This window comes from Kryptolebias marmoratus, linkage group LG5 (genome assembly GCF_001649575.2).
Source record: "Kryptolebias marmoratus isolate JLee-2015 linkage group LG5, ASM164957v2, whole genome shotgun sequence".
In the NCBI taxonomy this organism is placed as follows: domain Eukaryota; kingdom Metazoa; phylum Chordata; class Actinopteri; order Cyprinodontiformes; family Rivulidae; genus Kryptolebias; species Kryptolebias marmoratus.
This window is the reverse complement of record NC_051434.1, coordinates 15,869,996-15,894,645: the sequence shown is the minus strand read 5'-3', so window position 1 is coordinate 15,894,645 and position 24,650 is coordinate 15,869,996. Positions and strand designations below refer to the sequence as shown.

The 24,650-nt window shown below is 41.3% G+C and overlaps 1 protein-coding gene across 2 annotated transcripts in view; it reads right to left on the bottom strand.

The window, feature by feature from the left end:
• dlgap3 (discs, large (Drosophila) homolog-associated protein 3) overlaps positions 1-24,650 on the bottom strand; it is a 152,236-nt gene that overhangs the window by 104,751 nt on the left and 22,835 nt on the right. The window contains exon 2 of one of the 2 annotated variants that reach the window (XM_025006627.2): positions 23,342-23,408. The exons of the other annotated variant lie outside the window; for it this stretch is intronic. The gene's annotated coding sequence lies outside the window, so the exon portion shown is untranslated. The remainder of the gene's footprint in view (positions 1-23,341; positions 23,409-24,650) is intronic. 2 annotated transcript variants of the gene reach the window in all.

The window sequence follows — 24,650 nt, the reverse complement described above, 5'->3', positions numbered from 1 at the left end:
AAACATTTGAAATATATGAGTTTGTATGTAATGTATGAATATAATATACAAGTTTCACTTTTTAAATGGAATTACTGAAATCAATCTACTTTTTCATGATATTCTAATTTTATGACCAGCACCTGTATATGCCCTCTTGCTCCTGAACAATCAATCCACCTGTTTTTGTCCGAGGAATTAGGAAAACAATCAAACGTGAAATTTTGCCCTTCGTCCTTATTTCCGCTAAACTAAAATTACACACCACTATTTTTGTACGCCGTGCACAAGTCGGACCACAAATCTGAAGGGAAGCACGCAAAATGTCACCCAGGTTGCTACAAATGCTCTGAGTGGTTTCAGGAAGGTTTGAACGCTTTGCAAATGGCAACACTGTCAAAGAGTGTTCCATGACAAGCACTTTTGTCTCCTCTGTTGAGACACTCCACATCTCTGTCCAGCCATAATGCAATCTGTTTTCCCAACTGAGCAAACAGGCCTAACCAGAGCACAGAAAACTCACTCGTGGGCAGTAATGTGCACACACACACAAACAAACGTGGCACGGATGTAAAAAAGCATGTGCATACATCAGCATATTATGCATGTGCCAGATAAACAAAGACAAAGAGAAGTGAAAATCTTCCTGCGCAGACCGAACTGTAGCAGGGGAGCTGTAGCAGGGAGAGACTGGTAATAAAACTTTTCCCTTAGTCAATGGAGTCTGTAAGAGTGCGCCTTTGCGTGTGCTATTTGCTGCTCTCAGCAGTGTGGGAGGCCTGATTTGTAGCCGTAATATCGACAGTCAAGGCCTTGGAATGAGGTCTTTCCTTCAGGGAGCCCTCCTACCTTTTTGTGCCTGAGCAGAAATCCTCACACACAAACACAGAGTCGTCGACAAAAACTAGGCTTGTACTCATATCCTGAGGCGTTCTTACACCTCACCTTAATGCTACTCTGCACACCGTGGACAACTTTATCCTGCAGAGTTGCTTAAGAAAGCATTCAATGACACTTTCATTTTTTTTCCGTTTTTTTTAAATGAAACTTTGGTTCTACTTACCATCCATTTGCCACTGATGACTAATATTAAGCTATCCTATTATGGGATTAAGTATTTGTAAGAGTGTCTTGGACTCAAAATCACAGCTGTGCAGGTCTTAATGTGTGGAGCATTGCACGGTTTGTTCTTCTTGTGCGGGCGTAGTTCTTTTCCAAGTACTCCGGTTTTCTCTCTGAGCCCAAAAACATACATGTTATATGGCCCATAGTTGTGTGTGTGTGTGTGTGTGGTTGTCCCTCACCTCTCACCTGTTTGCTGGCAGAGATACTGTAGACATCCCAACAACCCTGAACAGGATTAAGTGGTTACAGAAAATGCATGGATGGACTCCGGTGTTCCCCCATAGTCCGAAAACATGAAGGTTAATTGTGTTTACATTAGTGGTTTGGTTGAAGCAGCTAGGGTTTTCTAACCCTACCCCTAACCCTAACCCTAATTATGAACAACTGGTAACAATTAATTGTTCTAGATAGCTCTTTAAACAACCTCACTTTGGAGAAACAGAGTTGGAATTTGACAGGAACAAGATAACACTTTTTACACCACCACCAACTGAGCTTTAGATGGTCACAGAATTCTGGTATTACTTGTGAGTGCAAATAACATCAGCAGCAGCAGCTAGCTATAGCACTTCTAGTGCAGCCTGGCGCCCTTCTGGAAGGAACTAACCCTAACCCTAAACTGTTCAAATAGCTGTTTACAATATGTAGGGTAATAAATGTTCATAACCTTTCCAGATAACCCCATCTCATAGTGTCCAAAACACCAACTTCATATATTAATTTCATGTTTAGTATTCCTAATTTGAAGCTAACAGTTTGTTACAACTTCATTTATTCAGCATTCTGGCACATTCCTGTCTAAATTCTAACTCAAAAGCAAATTATTTTTTAACATACTCAGGTCAGATTTCGGTGTGGAATCAAAGAAATAAACACATACAAACAGCAAATGGACTCTTAAAGAGATTCAGAGACTGCAGTAATTCCAATAGGAATAACCTGACCTCCAGCTGTTTTGCTAATGAATATTCACATGTGTGGAAACAGGTCGAAGTGTTTCTGTGCACGACTGAGGCTTTAGTTTTAATGCATCAATTTTAGGCGCTGCAGAAGAAAATGGTAAGTCATACTGAATTATGATGAAAACGTCAATCTACGACTACTCCTTTTAAAAGTTTAGGCAACTAAAACAGGCAGTGACTGAGTGTCGTCGTTCACAAACCACTAGCATTTCCAGATGTTTCTAAAATGAAAATAGAGTTTTCCAAGTTTTTAGTGAACTGGAGAATTTTAACGTCCTGCAAGCGACCCGGGAAATTAACGTTTATCCTCCCCGAGTACGTCCTAACTGAGAGAAATGAAGACATGCGATGAGTGCAACCCTGAATGCTAAAGGACGGAACGCAGCGAAGAGCAAAGTATGAAGAAAGTAAATCTATAAAGAAGCTCGGGGGAATTTTTGTGACTAACAACGGGTAGCTTCAGTAGCTCCAGCAATTACATAGTTCATCAACAAGCCCTGAGAGTTTCTACTACCCCTGCACCTCCATATTACATTTAATGATGACAAATTGGCAAATTTATCCTGTTGTCTTTTCTAATGTGCTTTCCAACTCCTCTAATAGCTTTAAATTATTAACTGTGATAGTGGTGATTTTGTTTTCTATCTCATACAAGACCAGCTGTTGCAGCTCACCTTTAAGAAACAAAGGAAGCTGACAATCAGGCGGGAGGGCATCGCTTCTTAAAGCCGAGCGAGCTCGGAGGGAGACGATGCGTTTTCTCTTTGCAGCTGTCCACTCTCTTCTCACACCTTGTTTCTCCGCCGACACATCGGCCAATTAAACTTCTAAACTCTGACAGTCAAACTGCCTGCTTTTAAGAGGATCTAGGGCACCTTTCAGCGTGTCCCCCGTGTGTGCGAGTGCGTGCAGATGTTTAATATGTTCTGACGTTTTTATCAGGCAACGGATGGACTCCTCTTTGAGTCCGAAGCAATAAAGCCCCTAACAAGTGTGACACGGCAAAGAGGAACGGGGAGAGAAACAAAACGGCACGCTTCCCGTCAGCTCCCGCCGTCTTTGTTCGGCTTGGCTCGAGAGACGTTGGATAAGTCCCTGAGTTTATTAAAAGTCTCCTCTGTAGCCACTTTAAAACATACCGGGTTGTTTGTTGTCCGCGTCCAAAGTGTTTGGCGAGTTAGTTCCGCCAATCTACAGCAACAAAGAGGGAAAAATATGACTCCTTTCAAAGCCAAATGGCTCGTCCTCAGTCACAGTCGGGATGGGGTGAGAAGGAAAAACCTCACCTTAAGTTTAGAGTAAATTCTTCCTCATATACGTGAGTCACAATAAAGCCTTATATGAAAAATTAATACGATAATATAGACATATTCTGGTGTGCATCATTGAAATGATGATAAACACATAAAACACACAAATTTTATTAGAGGTTTGTTTGTATTGGTGATCTTTTAGATTAGGTGGAGTGATGCACTGTAACGACAGGCGCAGGTTGAACCAGGTATCCTAACTAAACTAACTTAAATCACTGTTTTATGACAATATTATGTAACTGCTAAACTGCTTTACTTCCTGTACGTACTTTAAAAAAAACCAAGAGATTGAATTAAAATTAAGAAAATGGGGAAATAAAATCCACATAGATTGTTTTTCTTTCTTGTATGAAATCAAGTATTACATGTGTGTTTCAGCAAGCGTCAGATTTGTTTGAATTCACACTATGCAGTATGAGAGTCGAACTAATCTCGCTGTACCAACTTGTGCTTTGTGTTATTGGTATCTGAAACAAGGCTTACATTTTCAAATCTGTCTGTTCATTCAATAAGCAATTTAATATCAACACAAACAAGTTGGGAATCAACAGCAGTAAAAGAAGCTGAGTTAATCCTAGAATCATCCAACCATATAATTTGAAACAACATAAATGCCTAATTCTGAAATAAGTCAGTATATTTATATGGATCATGGTGAAATGACATTTTAAAAAAATCAGCTAGGTCTTTACAGGGTCTTTAGGTAAATATCGATATCAGTGGGCTCCCAATTACATGTGATAGGTTAATGATGGTTTTAAGCAAGCACAAATGTCTGATAGTGAATTTGTGGTGGCAGCGTTTCAGGGTCCTGGGTGGCAGCGGTAGCAGGATATCCATGACATGGGGCTTGCCCGCACCGCCCGCGGCTTGTTCATAAAGGGTTTGAAGCAGGACTGGCCACGCTAGCCTCATGTCACAAGGCTGTGATCACATTCATGACAAGGGCTTTAAAACAACGTAGAGCAGGCATGATACCCGTGGCAGTGGTGTCATGTAAACGTGGCGTGGTCTTCTAGCATGTAGGCTTCTAAGCGTGGCGTGAAGGGCGCAAGGTGGAGTTATGGTAACACAGAATAGAGCTAGAAAAAAAAAACTATTTAGCCGTACTGAGTACCTTCCACATGTGATAGCGTTTTTTTTATCATTTCAACCTTATGTCCAAACGGTGTTTTAGGAGCCCCAAAATGATGTGTGTGTGTGTGTGTATATAAATATATATGTTGTAACAGGTTGCAGACTGAATAAATTGTGACACACCAACCTCGAATATTTGATAAGTTCTATTTTTGGTGACAGAAGTCCAGTTTTTGGCGTATTTTCAGGACAGGACAGACAGTTTCTACAGCCTTTTGTTTTGTTTCCTTGTGGTTGAAGACATTTCTAGAAATGGTGAACTTTTTTACAAGGACATTTTTAGAAATGACAAATACAAAGATGGACTGGGAACAACTGTGTTTCCGTGTGGACAAGGTCTAAGAGCAAGGAGGTTTTTCCAAATTTTGCCACACTTCAACCACTTTCTAACACGGTCTGTAGGTTGTGGAGAGCACACTGGGGCCTTCGTCCATCATGAAGAGGAGTTTTATTCAAGCAGATTTATTTTAAGTGGGTTGTGTTTATAGTGTACACAGGAATAACAAAGGCGTCACACACTGTAAAATGTTACTCACTCCTGATTTCAAACACTCATGTCGCAATAGAAGATGAAAGCATGGAAAACAGTTCAGTTCACAAGCGACATTTTTTCAACTAACAAACTAACAAGGTCTTATTTTTTAAGTTAAAATAAAAAGCAGAATGTCCGCCACATGCAGGTGTCTGCACAGTTCTGCAACGAGGACGATGCCAGGTTGCCAGCGTGTGTGAGTGGATGTGTGTGTGTGTGTGTGTGTGTGTGTGTGTGTGTGTGTGTGTGTGTGTGTGTGTGAGAAAGTGACCGGCTGAGTGCATACATCCACGCAGGATTACGGAAACACTGGATTATATCCTTCCCGCCTCAAAGAAGCTCCTCTAAATCCTTAAATGAACAGCCAAGGAGAGGAAGGCAACTTGAAAAGGACTTTGAGATTAAACAGTTTCTTCTGAGACATTTTCTGTTTTAATGCAGCTGAAACAAAAACTGACCTCTCGTTCCCAGGGAAGAGACGTTTTCTTTTTTGGCAATAAATCAGCCTATAAAAATCTTACCTTTTTTTTTTGTCAGTAGAAGTTTTGAGCGACATTTTCCCTCACTGAATAAAGTGTTTGGTTGTATGTATTTGTGTGCACCAAATGTGTGGGCACTAACACCCAGGAGAAAAAAAAGTCACCGAATCTGTTAGACTGTGGAGAATAAAGATCTTTCCTTTAAGACATCAGATCAACAGAACATAAAATCCCTCACTCTCTTTTTTCCTTTGCTTTTTCTTCTTTGAACGACCCCCCCTCCCTCACACACACAGTGTTTCACATCTGTTACTGACTGCCAATGGCAAACAAGAACAAGCAAAAGGATGGAGGAAGTGATGGAGACAGTGGGAGGTAAGGGTACACAAAAGACAACAACAATTCGAAAAATCTGAATATTCCCTCATGAAATTTCCATTCATCAGACTTATCATCTGCTGCCATGAAACATGGGTGGTGATGTTTTGTTCTGTCTGTTAGCAGAATAGCTCGGGAACTCCTGCACAGATTTGATCAAAACTCTCAGAAAGCCATCACTGGATGAAGACCTAGAGCTTTTGGAGTCAATCCAACTCAGCTATTTTTAGCTTTTGTTCTGCTTGTTGGAACTTTAACAAATGTCTGCAGTCGTTCAGCCTTCTAGTTCCAGTCCTCCTATTCCCAAACTGGACTGTTTGGGTTTGATAAACCGGAGCACAGACAGTGACATCACAGCTACACTTGTTTTATAACATTAAAGGGAAAAACATAAGCAGGATTCTGCGGCGGGCAGAAAGGGTTAAGAGTTAGTTAGCAGCGAATCAGAACAGCTTCTCTCCCCGAAGCGTTAAGTTTACTGCACCTGCTCCACAATATTTATGAATTAAAACTTCCCAAACCAAAGCCTCACAGGAAGTAAACCACAAAATGTGCTTTCCATTTTCCACTATAGTGTACGCCTAACATCTGGAGGTAAAGAAAAAATGTTCTAATCATGGTTTAAAAGGGCCTTTCTGAGCTGGACAGAAAGATTGGTGAACGTGTGAAGCCTGATGAATGAGTGGCACCAACCTTTAAAGAGCAACATTTAAAGGAGCAGCAGCCTCTGAAACACAAACAGTGACTGTGTGAGTGTTCACGTGTCTGTCTGTTAGTAAAATATCCCATAAACCACTGGATGAATTTGAATGAAACTAGCAGAAAGTAATTAAATACCTCTACAACTGATTAACTTTTGAAGTCAAGATGATTCAGTGCTAAAATATGCTGTGGTTGTAGCTGAGAGTCAATCATATGACAAACTCCAAGTGCTTCTCATTGTGCAGATCATCATACAGAGATTTTAAAAAATAAACTTTATGGTATAATTACATTACAACATTAACAAATTCAGGGATAGATGAACCAAAGAAGAGGAATGTTGGAAAATGGAGTCACAGACGTTCAAGATCCTCCAAAAAAAGGGGGATAAATCAAAAGAATAGATGAAAACAATTACACAACAGGCCACCCATAGTCAAAAATAAACATGTTTATTGGAAGGAGAAATAATGAAGGCATGAGGTAAGATGTAAGCGTATTTGTGCCCGTGTGTTTGTGGGAAACGAAGTGTGGAATCTGGCAAGTGTTGCTTTTTGGCCTCCATTGGGGAGCTGATAAATCCACAGCCGTTTGACTCCTGCCAGACCTGGCATTCCACACAAACACACGCACACACACACACGCACGCACACACACACACACACACACACACACACACACACCGCACACACTACGTCTCCATCTGTTTGACTTGTGCCAGTTGCCCTCTTTCAATTACCCAGCATGCCTTTCACCCTTTAGAGAAATGAGTCCTATTCAGGGAGTGCTGTGAAAACACGACAGATGGACAAACTTAAAATACAGATGAAGACTTTAGGAAGAGATGACAGGTGATGTAAAAATTGTTAATCTGCTGACTTTTATACTCTTGCAAATGTGCGTGGTAAGTTAATGCCTGGCGACTCGGTAAGATTGTGCCGGGGAGTGATGGGAATACTGGGAAATGAAACTTTGACATATGGTTAAGGATGTTTTTTTTTATGCTTTGAGCTTAAAATGTAGCTATAATGCTTATAACGTCAATACTTTTTAGCATGCCTAGCCAACCCCAGACCAGAGAGGACACAAAATAAGCAAGTTTTAGGTTTGCTTCGGGGTCTCCTCCCAGTGGGATATGTGAACCTGAAAAATGAGGCATCAAAAGCCATCCTAATCAGATGATGCCTGAACCACCTCAGCTAACTTTTGATGCGGAGGAACAGCAGCTCGGAGAGAATGGTAGCCGAACCCGGCCACCCTATGAAGAAAGCTTTTTTCCAGCCATTTTTAATAAGGATCTTATTCTTTAAGTCATAATTAATACCTTATGACAACAGGTAAGGGTCCAAATGTAGGTGAACCATTAAATCAAGAGCTTAGCCTCCTTTTTCAGCGCAACAAATTGGACGACTGGATGTTCATGTCAGAGGGAAGTCTGGGTTTCCCTCCTGGACCTGTTGCCTCCGCAACCCCACCACGTGTAAGCAGAAGATTGTTATTGACCATGTAATCTCAAGGGATCATGTTCAAAGTAGTGAGGTGGAGGCCACCAAAATAAAATCCAATTGTTCCTAAAACTTGTGCTTGAAATTGAGTTTGAGTATTTAGCTGTTGTTAGCATGAAGAACATTTAACTACACTCTGAGTGTCTAACATTAGACCACTTGGATACCTAAACCTGTTGAGCATTTTAGCTCAATACGAATGCAACTTGCTATATTTTTATTCCACGTGTGTTCTTATATTTCCTTTCAAATGTCAACATCTTTATTTTGACTAATAGCCTCCAGCAATGACATAAATAGTGGATTTGTCACCTGAAGCTGAAGGCATTGTGTCTCTATGGCCACGTTCTAGATCCTGCATTCTATTAAAAGTGTACTATAAGATGCTGTCGCATGGGGAAGATCAGCTCCTTGCTAACATGTCAGCCCTGTCCTATCAATCAAACATGAATGTTGTCTGTCATGTGCCTCTGAAAAGGGTGAATAACAAAGTCGGAAAGCTGCGAAAGAGGAGATGAAACCAACAGGCTCTGACGTGCAGATGGCATGTGAGTGACAGGACAAACCAGTTCTCTGGATTTGTTTACTTATAGGTAAATTTCCAAAGCCCTTTCATATACCTCAGTTATTCATATCCTTCTAACAAGAGGAAAGATGGGAGTTAAATGGTGTGAGCTAGTGCTCTGTGATCTCAGCCTGTAGGTGAGTCATGGTCACCACACTGCATTAAGATGGCTGCTGAGAACAGCATAAATTCAAAGGCTCGACACCCTGTGTGGCCTGCAGTGTAAACCCCCATAAATCCTCGTCGGTCATTAAGATATTCCTCGGAGTAAACGGGCTAAAGCGGCAGCGCTCCTTCGTTGTTCCTTTGTGGTGTTTGACAGTGTTGATTAACGCGCAGCAGTTTCCGTTCTGCTGACTTCTTCTGGGACCGGCTCCTCTTCCCACCTCATTTAAATAAAAACACAGCAGTGAAAGGGCTTCGCCTGGTCAAATGGTGCCAAAGAGCGAGAGCTAAGCTAATGAGAGCGGCGTGGCCCCAAGCCACCTGCGTGGACCCTTGTGCCCCGAAGAGAGACGGCTTTTTATAGGTCCATCACAGCCCATCCTGCGAAATTGAGCAACTAGTTTTGAAAAGGAATCACAAATGTTAAACAATTAGGGCATCAAAGCTGCACATCAAGTTAAACATTACACAAGCAAATTACAAGATGCACATCCAAAAGCTAATTTGCAGGATGTAATGCACAAAAAGATGGAAAAAAGAAAGAGACAAAACACAACAGGGTTCACTTGCTTCGAAAATCTGACATCATTTCAGCCTCCCGGCACGCCGCTCCTTTCTGCTCAGCTGCTGTAAGTAGGGCACATCAATTTTTCACACTGCCTCTGTCTCTCACTCAGTCTATGGCTGTGACCACAGCACCTGTCTAGTCCACGCCTGGTGCAGTCCGTGCGACGTACCCCGTCATGAACTCCTTTTAAAACAGGCCTCCCCCAGCCTTCCTCCTATCTTTGCCCAGCCGGTTCCCTTCAGAAACCCTCGCCTTCTCCCCCTTCATTTTCTTTGCACTTCCTGCTACCTCAGCGGCGAGGCTCTCACAGTGGCACTCCACCCATCCTTTAAAGTGAACAATATGTCGCGCTCGAGAGCAAAGGAAAACGAGCGCAAATGCGTACACGCCGCGAAGGAGCGGAATCTGTAATAACACCGAGACCGAACAGATAGATACACCCCTCCACCTTGGTGAACACCACACTTTTTTTTTTTTTTTCTTCTGACACATGCAGAACCTGCTCCACAACTATGACATCAAAAATCCATGGAGCAAGTGCGCTGCCTCAGGTCCCACAGCTTTGAAAAAAAAAAAAAAAAAAGAGAGAAATCTTTGAATAAAACATTATATTTTCTGTATTAGTATGCACTGTGCTCTGCATATGCTGCAGATGGGGCAACAATCGGCTGTGTCAAGTGGAAAACAAACCCGTGCACTTTTGAAAGGCAACAGGCTTGCTTCACAGATTCTCTTTCAAACACATCTTTTCTATGTATGGTTCTAGTGGAACATGAAGTATGAAGGTGAAAAGGTGAGAGATTATTTGATTAGTTTACTTTGAAATGAGTTTAACAAAAAAAAAAGAAGTTACTGGCGGACACACATAAACACACATGAATGGGTCTATAACACCTAAAATATGCACCATCAGACACACAATAAATATATATTTTACATCAAAACTATGCATATTATGTCTACAGTAGTTAAGCCTTTTAAACTAGTTGGAGTAAATGAAATAATGACCTGTTTTAGTTTCTAATTTGACACTTTTTCACTCATAACATGTCTCTGGATCTATGCGAACAATAATTGTTTTTAATAGTTCTAGGGGTGAAATAGTTTAATGACCTTGATGTGTGTCAATCTTAAAAGGAAACAAAATCAGCATGGTGTAAATAGCATTACCTAATGTGATGTCAAGATTAGCATTAGCTTCCAGCGCTGCTGGTTAGTTGTCTGCGTTTTACGATGCTTTGGCCTTTGTTCCACATATCAAACAGCTGGTGAAAAAAACTGAAGCTCAAGTTGGGTTTTTGTTTCAGAATCAGATCATGTTTATTTTTTGAGACTAGAAAACATCTTGTTGCTGCCACATTTTAGGGAGACATAATTTATATGCATACATCTTCCCACTGGTGGCATATGTTGGACTCTGTATATCATAGGGCCTCAACATGGGGACTTACCCACCACTGTGTTCTGTATGCCCACGTTGGATGGACAGCTTTATCCACCCGCAGATTCTGTCATTGGCATAATTTTATTTACAAAGCCTTTTTTGGGTTTGGTTTCCTCTTTTCTTACTTCCTATACTGTTAAGAAGACCTCAGGAGGCCATTCTCTGTGTTCTAATGATTTAATTTTATTAACTGTACTCAACGTTTGTACAGATTATGGTACAAATAAAATCCTTTCAGTTTGCTGCTCATTCAGACTGGAATCAGCTGCAGAAAGACTTAGAGTTGAAAGAGTTGGTTTCTTTGAATGGTTTATAAAACAATTCTTGGAGATGTTTTAAATGAGGCATCCATTTGTAAATGTTTTAACTGATATGGTAGTTGTTAAATTTCTGGGTGTATGATCACTTGCTTGGTTTTTTTTTTCTTCTTTTATTCCTGCTATTTATTATGACGTACTTCACTGTGTTGGGATAAATGAGGTTTTTATGTTTTGTAGCGTTTGCGTGCTGCTGCCATTCTTGGCCCGGTCTTTCTACCTGATTGAATGAAAGTTAATAAAATAATAATAAATAATAACCAGACGTTTTTAGGTTCTATCCTAGCCTCCCACCACCACATGTTGAACTGTCCTTTGGTGCTGTTTTCTCACCTGTCTACAGTCCGGATTTTTGTTTTAAGTAAATGTGTATTTTCTCAAACGTTTCTCATCTTGATGCCCTGTTAGCATTTATTAACTTTAAGCTCGTTGTCTTCCTTGGCTCTTTGTTAAAAATAAATCATCAGCAGACTTTTGTCACCACAACTACAATGTGTAGGATGCACCAGTACCACAAATTAAATCAGTTCAGACATTTTTACGACAAGTACTTTTTTTGAATAGGGTCACATCAGACTTCAAAAAGCTCAAGTTGGGCCAAATGTGAAATAAGAGTCTTTAAAAGAGTTGTCAGCAAATCAGTGAGTGATGGTAAGGTGACTTTGTCAATGCAGTCTGTGAGACAAAAATGAAAAGCAGGAGAATTTCAGTTCTAAAAAATAAAATGTGTTGCTAGAAGAATGGCTTCTGGAGGAAACATTGCAGCAGATCCAGAACCTGACGGAGAGATTTTACATCCTCTCTGGCCTGGGAACACCGTGGGATCCCTGAGGAGGAGCTGTGGAGCGTCACTGGGAAGAGGGATGTCTGAGTTTCCTTTCTGTGACCAACAGAGGAAAATGAATGGCTAAATAATAATAAAGCAGCATCGGATTTCTAAAGACAAATTTGAATTTTCACTATGGATTGAACTTTTCTTTATGGAACGTCCCGGTGAAACAGATCCGGCCAGTTTGTGACAAAACAAAAGCAGTCGGTGCCACTGAGCAAATATGAATGTTGTGACCCTAAGTAAAGTGAACAATTCACCACAAAGTGAACATTTTGTAAATGTTTTAACCTCCCAAAGCCAGTCCATGCAATATTACATGAGGGCTAGTTTGAGTTAAAAAAAAAAACCCTTTAGCTTTAGTTTTAATCTGGATGAAAAGTATTATATTTATATTGGTTATACCAGAAGTGGCCTACCTGCGAAGAGCTTTACAATATTATTTTGGCACAGACAGAGCTTTCTTTAAAATACACAAATCACATAATTACGAATCTTTTGCCAACAATGAGACATGGTAGGACATCCAGAAAACAGAAAAAAAAAAGGCCAGCAAAATATGTGCGTCCATGTGTTTGGCTGGGACTGTCACGTCACCAATAACAGTCTGTAAGAGTGACAGCCACAAAATAGCTGTAGCTGCTAAAATAAAGAGGTCTGGAGAGGTTTATGTGTGTTGAAGCGATAATCCATTTGTCAACCATGCTGTGGGCCGGGGAGAGGATCCAGTACACAGAGACAGACGGCAAAGAGGAGGAAGGGATAACACTGGCAGTGAAGGCACAAACACAGAGGAGGGGTTGGAAATAGGAGAGTGAGACAAACAGGGAAAGAAGACTGAAGGGAGACGATGGAGTGATAAGACAGACGGAGGGTGTAAACACAGGAGACAGGGAAGGAGAAACGTGAAAAAAAGAAAACTGAATGCAGAGCAACAGTGGCAAAACAAAAAAAAAAAAAAAAAGAAACTGGGAAGTCACGTGGAGAGGAATCGACAAGCAAAGACTAGCTGGGGGCCCTCAAGATATTGTAAAAGGCAATAAAACAAGCAACCCTGACAAGAAAGCCGGAGGGAGCAGCAAGCAGGCAGAAGGGGCAAATGAAAAAAAAAAGAGATGGAGATAGTGCAGAATCATAAAGAGATTGGCATGTAAAGAAAGAACAGAAAGGCAGGAGGAGATAGAACAGCAAGAAAAAAAAACCACAAATGGAACAGAAAAGAAGAACGAGAAACGATAGAGACGTAAAAGGGCAGCAGAGCGGCAGAAATCAATTCCCTCTGGGGGTCGCAGGATCGGGCCAGTGAAGTGCAAATGCTACATTATAAACACTCAGTAGGCGATGGCCACAACACAGGCCATCAATTTGCCCTGGATGCGCAGCGAAAAGTATCCTCATCGCTTCCCTATCAAGTATTTCTCAGATGAACGGAGATGTCGGTACCTCACCACACGTGAAGGCAGAACTTACTCATAGGAAAGCCGGCAGATTTCATACTGTCCTTGCTGACATTTTGATCTCTATCTATATTGTCTAAATATTTTTCCGTGTCAGCGATCTTGTCCTGTTTTCGTCTCGTACTATTTCAACCTGTCATTTTTATTATATGACAAATGGCAAAACTACCTGTTTCAAAAGCATCCGTTAGTTTGTCTTCCTTAAATCAAAAGCTTGGGTTGTTTTAGGTGATGGTCTGTGGAAACTTACATGATTTTCTTAGATGGCTCTTTGAACAATCCAAGTTTGGGGAAAAATGGAGTTTAATTCGGACTGGATTCACAAGCCAAGACAAAAGTGGATTGCTGGCACCGTAAAACAACTGTAAAAAGAAAACTAAACCTTTGCATCACTGTCATTTTTACATTACAGGATCCATGGTTGGACTGAAATTAAATTCACACTGAAAATACTTTAAAAATGGAGACACCTACGTATACATAGTTCATGAATAGTAGTTCATATGAATTTCTAAAGAGTCTGCGTGAGCTCCAAGCTAAATGTGAAAAAAAAATAAAATGTGACAAGCCATTGAACAGGACTATGTTAAAGACAAAAAAAACCCCAACATGTTCAAGAAAGTTCAAGGTCAGTTATAACAAAGTATAACAGCATGAATAAAGTTTGATTTATGGAATAAATTAAATAATTGGTAAGTTCCTCAAAGAGCTACTGAGGATTATGATGGCAGTAAACAGGGGAAGAGGTACACTAAATACATCCAAATACTCCTAAATATTCTGAAATAATGTGAAATATAGTTACTCTTATTGCACAAGACTCCACTTCACGGAGGTGAAAGACAGACTGACTGATAGGCAAAACCAACAACAACAACAACAAACGCTTTTCTGAAGCAAATGTGCAAAATACAATGTTAGCTGTATTTAATGTTATCATAAGAAGTGTAAAAATATGTTTAAATTATTAAAAAAAAGGTAACAGAATGAAATTATAATGCAAAGTTACCAACACTGTGGCAGGTTCCTACAAATCAACGCGAGGGACCTCATTTTCTGTAAGGTTCTTCTAAGGGACTAGTCTGGGTTGAACAAAGCATGAATCCAGCTCGAAACTAAGAGATTCATGAAGGCTTCTAGTTTTATCACAGTGCTTTATAATTATCATCATTATGACTGGTGAATATGCATCTCCAAGGAGGAAAAATGAGCAGAGCAGCCAAGACAATGCAGAAAAAAGGCTTTGAAGCAAGTCTCTGGAGGTACGCAAGAGTATGAACTAAAACTAATATGATAAAATGAGAATTTGAATGGCGTAAGCTCACCGTTTGGAAATAAGCCCGATAAGTGAGGGGCCATATCTTTGGACCGTATCTCGTCCAGCAAAGAAACTGATATTCATCGAGCCTTGATATGTTGTGTTCTTTTGTACCAAATGGGCTTAGATACGACCTAAGAGGATTGCCATCAGTAATACTTTTGACTTCTGAAGGTTTAATTTCATTGATATTATCGTTTTGGCGGCCTGAGTGAACACTTTGAACTACTGTGAATCAGACCTCTGCCTTCTTGTTCTGCTTCTTGACTTCTGTTCTGTCTGTAAGTATTGCTAAGTTTGGGGTTTCCTTTGAACTCTGTGGTCTGTAGAATCAATAGTAACCCTTTACCTATTTCCCCCCCAATACTCCCTCACACACAAGGCACACGCATTCTAAGTACAACCTCTTAAACATGTCTTGCACACACGATTGTCACTATTAAAATTTTCTCTGCCAGTGTAGAAGAAAAGACGCCTTTTCACAATCACCCCATGCAACTACTGATACACTTGGCCTAATAATGGCTAGTTTTCATTCATTCAGCTGGGCTGTTTTCCTTAAGTCGGTGTGCTCTTTCTTGCCATTATTTTTCATACTCTCTGCCCTCAAACTGGCTGCCTCAAAGCCTCTCTAATTGCATTGGGGATCGGCCTTTAAAGCGTTGCTATGGTGACTGGTAGAGCCTTCGCTGTGGCACATGCCTTACTTTGGCTAAAGCTTGATCGCGCGCAATGTCTTTCCCTCTTTTATATGTCACTGTGTACTTCCTATCGCATTTTTACTTTTCCAACTTCGCACAATTCGCCCCTTAATCATTCAGCACTCCTCCCGACGGTGAGCGAAGGAGCCCTCCTCCGGGCTCTTTGGTTCTGGGGAGGAAACATCTCGCCAGCAAACACTTTACGTGTAAGCGCGAAAGCTCATGCTCACTCACACCCAAATGCAAACCCCATTCCAGGCCTTAAACACACACGAGGCTTTGAAAGCAATCCTGCTGTCTTGGCCAGCGGTGTAGCAAAAAAAAAAAAAAGGGGGACTGAAAGGAAGCCCAGACAGAGCGTTGAGTGTGCATCAGCACAGCTGGTCAGGGGTAAATGCAAGCTGCCTGACAGCTTTCACCGTGTAAGGGTAACACTGTCAGTTAGAGAAGGAAACCTTTTCACACCCTTCTTGGCACTTTAATCCACAAGATGCAGGCAGATGGACTGATGCGCAGAGCATAAAAGCCAGGCGATAGAAAACCTTCGCTGTTCATACGGCCAAATAATTGACAATTTCACCACTTTGGGAGGGCCAGGTCTTAAACACTGCTGCACAGGGATACTCTGTGCTCTTACGTTAAGTTAGGAAAAACTAGTCTGAGATAAAAAAAAGAAACTTCATCCTGTTGATGCTGCTGTGTTGCCCAGCAGCCTACAGAGTGGCGGGTACACCAGTTAACCTCCTGCTGGATGCCATTCCAGTCCAGCTTGAGCTCCCAGGATCTCTTCTCTCATTGATCGCTATCTAAAGAGGTCTCAAGAGGCTTAGCAAAGGAAGCTCAGTTCGGAGGATGCAACTTTATAGTGTTATGTTGATTAACTTACATATTCTGCATTTGGAGGCAGAGTGACAAGTCCTCCTATTGCTGCTATGTCTTTTTTTTGTTTGTTTTTTTACAATGTGGCTATTCCAATATGTGCAATTGCATGAATGGCCTGGGTTTTGGTTTGGCTAGTTCTTGCAAAATAAAGGAAAGTCATTCTGAGCTGACAGGGAAAAGGCCCAGAGCTGTGTGTGGCTTGCCTTTAACTCCCATTATTGTTTCACAGTTTCCTCCCACAAACCAAAACCCTTCACGTTTCCTTAAGTGAGCTGTTTAGTTATTCATTTCTAAAACTCAGCTGTTGCCCCGGTTTAATATTTTAACAATAATAGATGGTTATTTATAACTCTGGGCAGGTAAGAATAGCTTTTACACAAATTGCTGCAATCCATAATATATCCATAACCATCCATCATAGTCACAGCTGCTATTAGACATGGAAAAAGTTTAATTTCATGTTGTATGTTAAAGTGAGAATAAAATGCGATTAAAAGAAAGGGACAAAAATTTTGTGGGGTATCACACTCAGTCGTCCAAATGGCTGCAGATTAAGTGGCTGTTATCTGTGCCACCTGCTGTTTAAACTGTAAACAAGTCCAAGAGTACGTGTGTGAGTGTGTGCAAGTGGATTTGCATGCGTGTGTATTGTAGATGACATTGATCCTCAGCCATGTTCAGCTGAGCGCTACAAAAGCCAGCACCGAGGGAAGTCAGTCTCCCATTAGATTTGCCAGGTAAAAGCATACAAACACACACAAATACACACGCGCGCGTAGTCCCTGCTCATATAGGACACACACACACACACACACACAAACGGAAGTTTGCATGCATAAACACTGACATAACTAACAAAGTGAAAAAAAAATCCCAACAGCCTTTGCAGCTCTATTGAGCCTCGTAACACAAGCATGAAAAAGACATTAGTGCACTGTCTTTGTTTTGCTTTTCTTTTCATCTCTTCGAGTCCCAAAGGGATTGTACTGCTACACATGACACACATTTATTTCTGAAACAAGTAAAACTCAGTGTAGGTAAAATCCCCCGCTGATCTACATTTTTCCTCTTTACATCAGCCGGCAAATAAGCCACGGGGAGAACTACACGTTCGACTTCTCTTTTTTTTTTCTCTGTCTCTTCTCCTCTCTGCCTCTTTTGGCATCTCCGCCCTCTTGTGCATTCCTTTGTACCGACAGCTCCGTTTTCTTCCCCTCTCGCATTTTTTATTTCATTTCATTTTATTTATTTATTTATTTTTACTTTCCTTCATCCCCCACCCCCCTCACATGCGCAAGTTCAGCGTTCACTTTCCGTCTTGTTTCTTCTGCCTTCAATAATTCAAGCAGCTTTTCTCTTGACGTGCACCATATGATGCCGGAGTCCCATCAGAGCTGCAGACAGCGAGCTTGAGAGCTTCGACATCACTTATGGAGGAGTTCGGGCTTGTTTTTACGGAGCGTTCTGCATATTAAAAGATGAAGAAATGAGGTCTTGGGTGTATGTAGAGTGTGCGTGGTCAGCATTTACCACACAGACCTTTTTGTGTGTGTGGGAAAAAAACCCACCAGTGCTACATTGTATGTGTAAAAATTTGACTTGATAGGATAATGTGTTGAAAAGATAAACTATCAATCTTTCTGTTGTTATGATAGATACACTTTTTGTTACTATAACACTTTTTTGTATTGGCCTTGTGACGTTCTTCTTTCAAAACCAATTTGTTTGCTTCCAATGCTTACTTATCTCACACAAACAAAGGTGGAGTCAAAAGGTTTTATGCTTGTTTCTATGTGTGTGTGATAGCTTGTCTGTTAGAAAAATATCTCATGAATCACTGAATGCATTTCAATGAAACTCTCAGAAAGTAATCAGTGAATTAACACCTACAACTGATGACCTTTTGGAGTCAAGTTGATTCAAGATGGCTGCCACAGACAACTGACCTTAGAAAACATGAAAGTGACTATACCTCAGCCAGTTTTACAGATATTGAGCTAAACTTTGGTGTGGTGGTAACCGACAATTGTCCCCAACAAATATTTTGAGCCCTCACTCTGCATAACATCTTTGCCTGAAACTCTGGCGTTAACTTGATGGAGGCGACCCTGTTTGTTTGTTAGCAAAACATTTCATGAACCCACAGGACGGATTTCAAGAAAACTCTCGGAAATTACTGCCTGTACATCTACAACTGATCAATTCAAGATTGCCACCACAGCTAATCAGCCTTAGCTTACACAAAAATGGCTATAACTTTAATTTAGCAAACACTGAGCTATAATTTTGTGTGATAGTAGCTGATAGTCATTCACAACATGTACTCCAAGTGCGAACAGGTTATGCAGGATCACATGAAATCTAACAATATCTCACGAGACTGTGTTATTTTCAAGGTTTGACCAAAATGGCTACAACTCTGTCAACGCCTTTAATTAATTTTGGACTAAGCCTCATTTGTGTGTATTGTTTAACTGTGAGCTGGGTTTTAAGAAGGTGCATCGTTATTTGAAAAGGAAAACAATGGAAGGACATGGGTCAAAAAAGATGAAGCCAAGAACATAGAAAAGCTCGCATTATTTTCTCCCATGCAGCGAAGGAGAATTTTAGGTCAAGTAGCAAAGCAGCTACCCAGTGCCTCCAGAGGATTTCAAATGGGAAACCATTTGACTTGACAAGGACATTAAACTCCAATATATTCACTATATTCCCCCTCACATTACTGGGGTTATTTTCCACAGCCCTCTGCATACAGCATAAACACACCAGCGCGCTCAGATGTTTCTCCCTAAATGTGACGATACTCATTCTGGAGGATCATCAGCATTATTAATCGGAATTTGTTCCTTTGGGCACTTGGCTCCAATCCCAGCGACCATATAAGCCTGATCGCTCTTCATGACTGCCTGGCATATGCCGATGTCCATAAAGGCAGACTGATTTGAAAGCTGGGAATGGACGCTACTACAGACACTCAGACACAGATGTCCGTGGGAGAGCTTGAACACTCACACCATCCTACTTCTCAGGCATGCGGTCGGTAAATGAAAACGTATCGTGCGTGCTTCAAGCGCAAACACATTAACATGAAAAAGTCAATGATATTTGCTTACAATTGATTTAGGAAATGTCCAAATGCTTTGCAATAAATGATACCAGGGTGCAGTTTGGAGACTGGGAGGGTAAGTCTGACATTTTACCAGTCTGAGTATTACTCCTACAATTACCTCTTGACATTTTGAATTTAAGCCCTTCTCGCTGGACGCAGGTGGGAGTGTGTGTTTTATGTGTGTTGGAAGGGACAAATAATCTTCAACTCGAATCTTATTTACATCCGGCGTAGACATTTAAACATTTAGAGCAGTAGTTTTCTTCTCTTTTTACAGTGGCTGCCAGTGTAAAGCTGAAGTTGCATTTCTACAGTTTTACATATCAGGACATAATAAACATGACCTATTTTTTTACCAGGTGCTATCGATCAAGGCAGGGTTGTAAGTCCAAATCCAAACTATCTGAAGTCCATCGTTCACAAGAGGAAAGCATTTAAGACGGTCGTCAATCTTTCCAGGAGTGGAGGTCCCAGCAAATTTACCCCAAGGTCAGACCGTGCAATGCAAAAAACCCAAGAGCTTCATCTCAGACTCTACAGTTCTGTTGCAGTTTTGTTAAAGGTTAAGGTTCATGACAGAACAATTGGAAACAGAGGAAACAAGTGTGGCATCAAGGTTTGCAAAGTTGCATCAGAATGAACCACAAGACTTGAAGAACAAGGTTCTTTGGACCAACCAAATGCACAGCAGCATGTTTGAAGGAAACCAAACGCAGCATATCAGCACAAACACCTCTTACCAACTGTCAGCACGGTGGTGGACAGGTGATGGTTTGGGCTTGTTTTGCAGCCACGGGACCTTGGGCACCTCGAACTCCTCTGTAGGCCAAAGAATTCTAGAGTCAAATGTGTGGCTGTCGGTCCGACAGCTGAGGCTTGGACTAGGTAGAGTCACACATCAGGAAAATGATCCTGAACACAACAGTAAATAAAGAACAGAGAGGCTAAAAAGAAAAGAATCAAGGCATTGCAGCGGTCCAGTCAAAGTTCAGACCTCAAACTGATTGAAATGCTGTTGTGGGCAGCATTTCGGTCAGGAGCAGCTGTGCAGAAACAACTGCGACTGAACTTAAGCAACAAAGAAGACTGGGCCAAAATTTCTCCACAACCATGTGAGAGACTGATAAAGTGATACAGAAAATGACTACTGAGAGGAACCGCTATTGAAAGAGGTTCTACATGCTATTGAATCATAGTTTTTCACACATGGCTTTTCCATTTCGGCTGTGTTTCTGGTGTGTTTTCGTACACTTGAGGTTAGATTAGAGTCCTTTTAGAAGTTGGTAAAGACCAGATCATTTTCATTAAGTCCTGATACGTAAAACCCTGGAATTGAAAGAAGGTGGGCTTTCTTTTTCCCACATGTGTAAGTCTGCTTCATTATGACCTCACTCTACTTTAAACAGGGGATTTTATTTTCCGTTTTTTTTTCTCGTTCCTCGGAATGCAAAACGTCACGAGGAATCACATAAAAGCCGGGCGAATCGAAAACAGGCTGAAAATGCAGTCGTGTTCCCCGGCTGTGTGTGCGTGGGTCTGGGTTCGTGCGTGCTGCTGTGGCTGCCTCTTCTCCATTCGCCTAACTTCAAAAGCGGCGTCTCCACTTTAATCTTCGCCTCTCCTGCACTGCGGACCCGAAGGAAAGACAGAGGAGAAAAGCCTTGGCTCTTTCTGCCACTCCCAGTCCCTCGCTGAAATGCCTTCTTCTCATATTCTGCTGTTCTCCCTGATTTGTCTTTCTTTCTTTCTTTTTTTTCTATAAAACACACACGCACAAACTTACCCTTCCCCTCACCTGCACACTCTCACAGAAACAAGTATCTAAATAAACTGCATTCCCAACACATGCAGCTTGGCCTTGCATTTATAAGCATTTATAACACATTTCTTTTTTTCTCTCACTCCCTCTCTCTCTCACACACACACAGCTGCAGTGCATCGCAAAGCATTGGCGCATTGAGTGGGGGTGGGTGGGGGGGTGGGGGGGTTGCATCAGGCATACCAGGAGGGAACTGAGCAGTATGGAACTGGCAACGTGCGATTTCCACCGCTGCGGCGTCAAAAAATTGAAAAGCCAATTCCAATTGAACCCCAGTAATTAGAACTGACCCGAATGGCTGCGCCGAATGTGCAATGAGGGAGGGACGAGAGGAGGGCAGGGTGGGAGCAAGGACAAATGACCAACCCTTCAAAAAAAGTGGAGCGTCCATTGGCGGGTCTGAATGAATCCCGTGGTGGTTTCATGTCAGCATAATGACCACATGATTATGTTTGACACTCGCGCTGGTTAGATCACCCGGATTCACGCCACGCTTGAAAGAATAGCTCAAAATATGAAGGAGAAAGTGGTTTTATGTTCCTTCTCAAAAAAAAAAACTAGAAGCAGAGGCTACCAGCTCATCTATGATTAATAACTCACTTGTGCACACTTCTAAACGGTCTAATGAGCAGGTTACAACATGTCATGATGCTGAAATTATGACTTTAATACATTACCTTGATAGTGCTGATGCACCACAGAAACCCCATCTCTGGTTTGTGCTTCTTCATGAGAAAGGCCTTTTCAGATTATTACTTTCATGCCAGATTAACCTGCTTTCCATGTAATCTCATGTTTTGTTTGTTTTAGGTTTCATGCCCAGTGTCTCCCTCCTCAACCTACAGCTGCTCACGTTCACCTGTTTGCCACTGGATCCATTCTTTGACCCTCTGGACTTCACACGAACTGATAATAAATAATAATCAGATTCAAGTCATGGTGTCTTTAAGACTGTTGTGTGTAGAGTAACTTATTACCACTTGGAAAACGGTGTTTAATTGTGCCCAGATTGACGGGCTAATGATTAGCTTGAGTGAAAAAAAAAAGACCAAAGTGGAGTACTGCCATCATAAAATGACTTCATTCTCAAAAATTTCATAGCCATTCAAGGGAACTCTGTTTGATACTTTTTTTAGTTTTGCTTTACATGATTATTCCAGCAAAAAACATTGAAATAGTCTTTTAGAAGTGCCCACGGTGCACCAAAAGAGCTACAGCTAGCTGCTGCTATCAATGTTTGTGCTTGCAAATAGCCACAGAATTCTATGCAAACAACCCATGTTTTCACAAATTACAATTTGACATGTTATTTTATGGGGAAAAAAAGTAAATTACGCTGAAAATGGTTCAGCTCTGGTCGCATTGTGGTGCACGTGGTAAGCACTGCGGCCTCACAGCAATAAAGTTCAAATCTCATCTCCAAGCGCATGTGTGTTGTCTTATTTCTAATTCTAAATCCAATTTGTCTCTTGGTGTAAGTGTGTGTGTGTAGGGTTTTCTGTTGAGTGTGTCTTTGTTGGCCCTGTTATGGATGAGTGACCAGTTCAACATGTATCCCACCTCCCTCTAGTTGACTGCTGGGATAGGGACCAGCTCTACCCTGAGCGACTGTGCCATAGTAAATAAAGCTGTTCAGCAACCTAAACTGTGTTACTTATAAATTCATGTTTAATTTCTGACAATTTTACATTCATTGTTTTGTAAAGGAACATGTTTTCCAAACCCATTCTCTATAAGTCGCATCTGAACTTCAACTTATTATTTTTTTACATTTGACCAATGTTATATCATCTAGGAAAACATGACAGCCTGATTTTTTTCACATTTCTTCCCTCTTTTCCAATTTCAGTTTAATCTCGCTCATGCTAAATCACCCCCTCCCACCGACACCTCTATTTCACCTCCCGGTCAAACCTACGATCCGCTTTCTTTCCCGATTCATTCAGAGCCTTTATCAAACGTCTTCTTCGTGGCAACTCCTGTCCCTCATCCCCCCAAGCTATCTCTGACCGCTGACCCTCTTTCTCCTCCTCTTTAACTCCCCATTGGCATTACCTTGACCTGCGTCTCATCCATGTACTTCCAGAACCTTCCGACCCGTCATACTGAAGCAGAGACTCGGCTGCCGAGGTGGTGAAAATGAGAAGAGGGAGAGAAAAAAAAAAGAGAGAGAGAGAGAACGTACAAAGGTGTGAGCGCAGACCAGCAAATTAAAAAAATGTCAAGAATGAGTGACAAGGGAAATCTATAAGTTGGATGGGGTAGCTTTGTATGGACACGGGCAATGTGTTTGTTGTTCACACACACACACACACAGCAAAACACAACCCCATCTCTCTATTAACGCTTGGCGGCTCCCACAAAAAACACATTTCATCACAGATGCCAATAAACAAAAAAATTAACCTGTGCTCACCTAACAATTTGAAGATGAAGTGCCTTTAAAGCCTGAACTGAATGATTAAAGGGTTGCAAATCCCAGCTTAATATTGTTTTGAGCTCTCATCACGAAACAAAAAGCACAATCAGCAATTCAGCGTTCAAACGCTGCTGAAATTAAACCAAAAGACTCTTCTCAGATTGGAGCTTTTGATGAAGAGTCCACGTTATGAAAGTCAAGATCTTCATTGGGGATAAAACCAAGGATGCATCACTTAATCTACCAAATGTTGAAGTATACTGAGGAATCTAATAAGATTAAAATAGACAGTAGAGCCTGAGCAGCTTTATGTCAGGGAATCATATGATCCATGTTTATCCCTCATGTTGTATGACAAGTTTGTTTTTGTTGTTTTACTGTGACGGTGTGGGCTTCCTGTTGAAAGTGGATATTTCCCCCTTGAACAAGGAAAATTGTTGTCTTTTGATTGGTACAAACTGGCACAGGGAACAAATCAAGCCTGTCATTTTACTGTTTCCAGAAAAAAACAAAAACAGAACTGAGATTCAAGTGAATAGCAGAAATTAAAAGAGAAAATTGTGAGCGAGGTGTGTCGCTATCAATTGAATGGTTTAGTGAGGACCTCAAACTGGCTCTGCTGGCACCCGGGTGGAACCCCCAAAACATAATAAAACCTCAAGCTATAGCCATCATTTCCAGTAACGAGGTTTCTGGCACCGTCAGGTTCCCGGCTACCTGCCCTCTCATCTGTTGCTCTCCTGCGGGGGTAACATGTTGGGCACGCTCTCGCCCGGGTAACTTCTGAGTACCAGGAAAAAATATCAACATTACTGAGTGACAGCACCACCTATGAGACCTTAAAGAGGGACCCAACCAGCTCTTACAAAAAGAAGGTCACGGATTACCTGCAGAAACTGGAGAAGGACAAAACTATCAATCGATCTTTGTACTACAGGTTATACC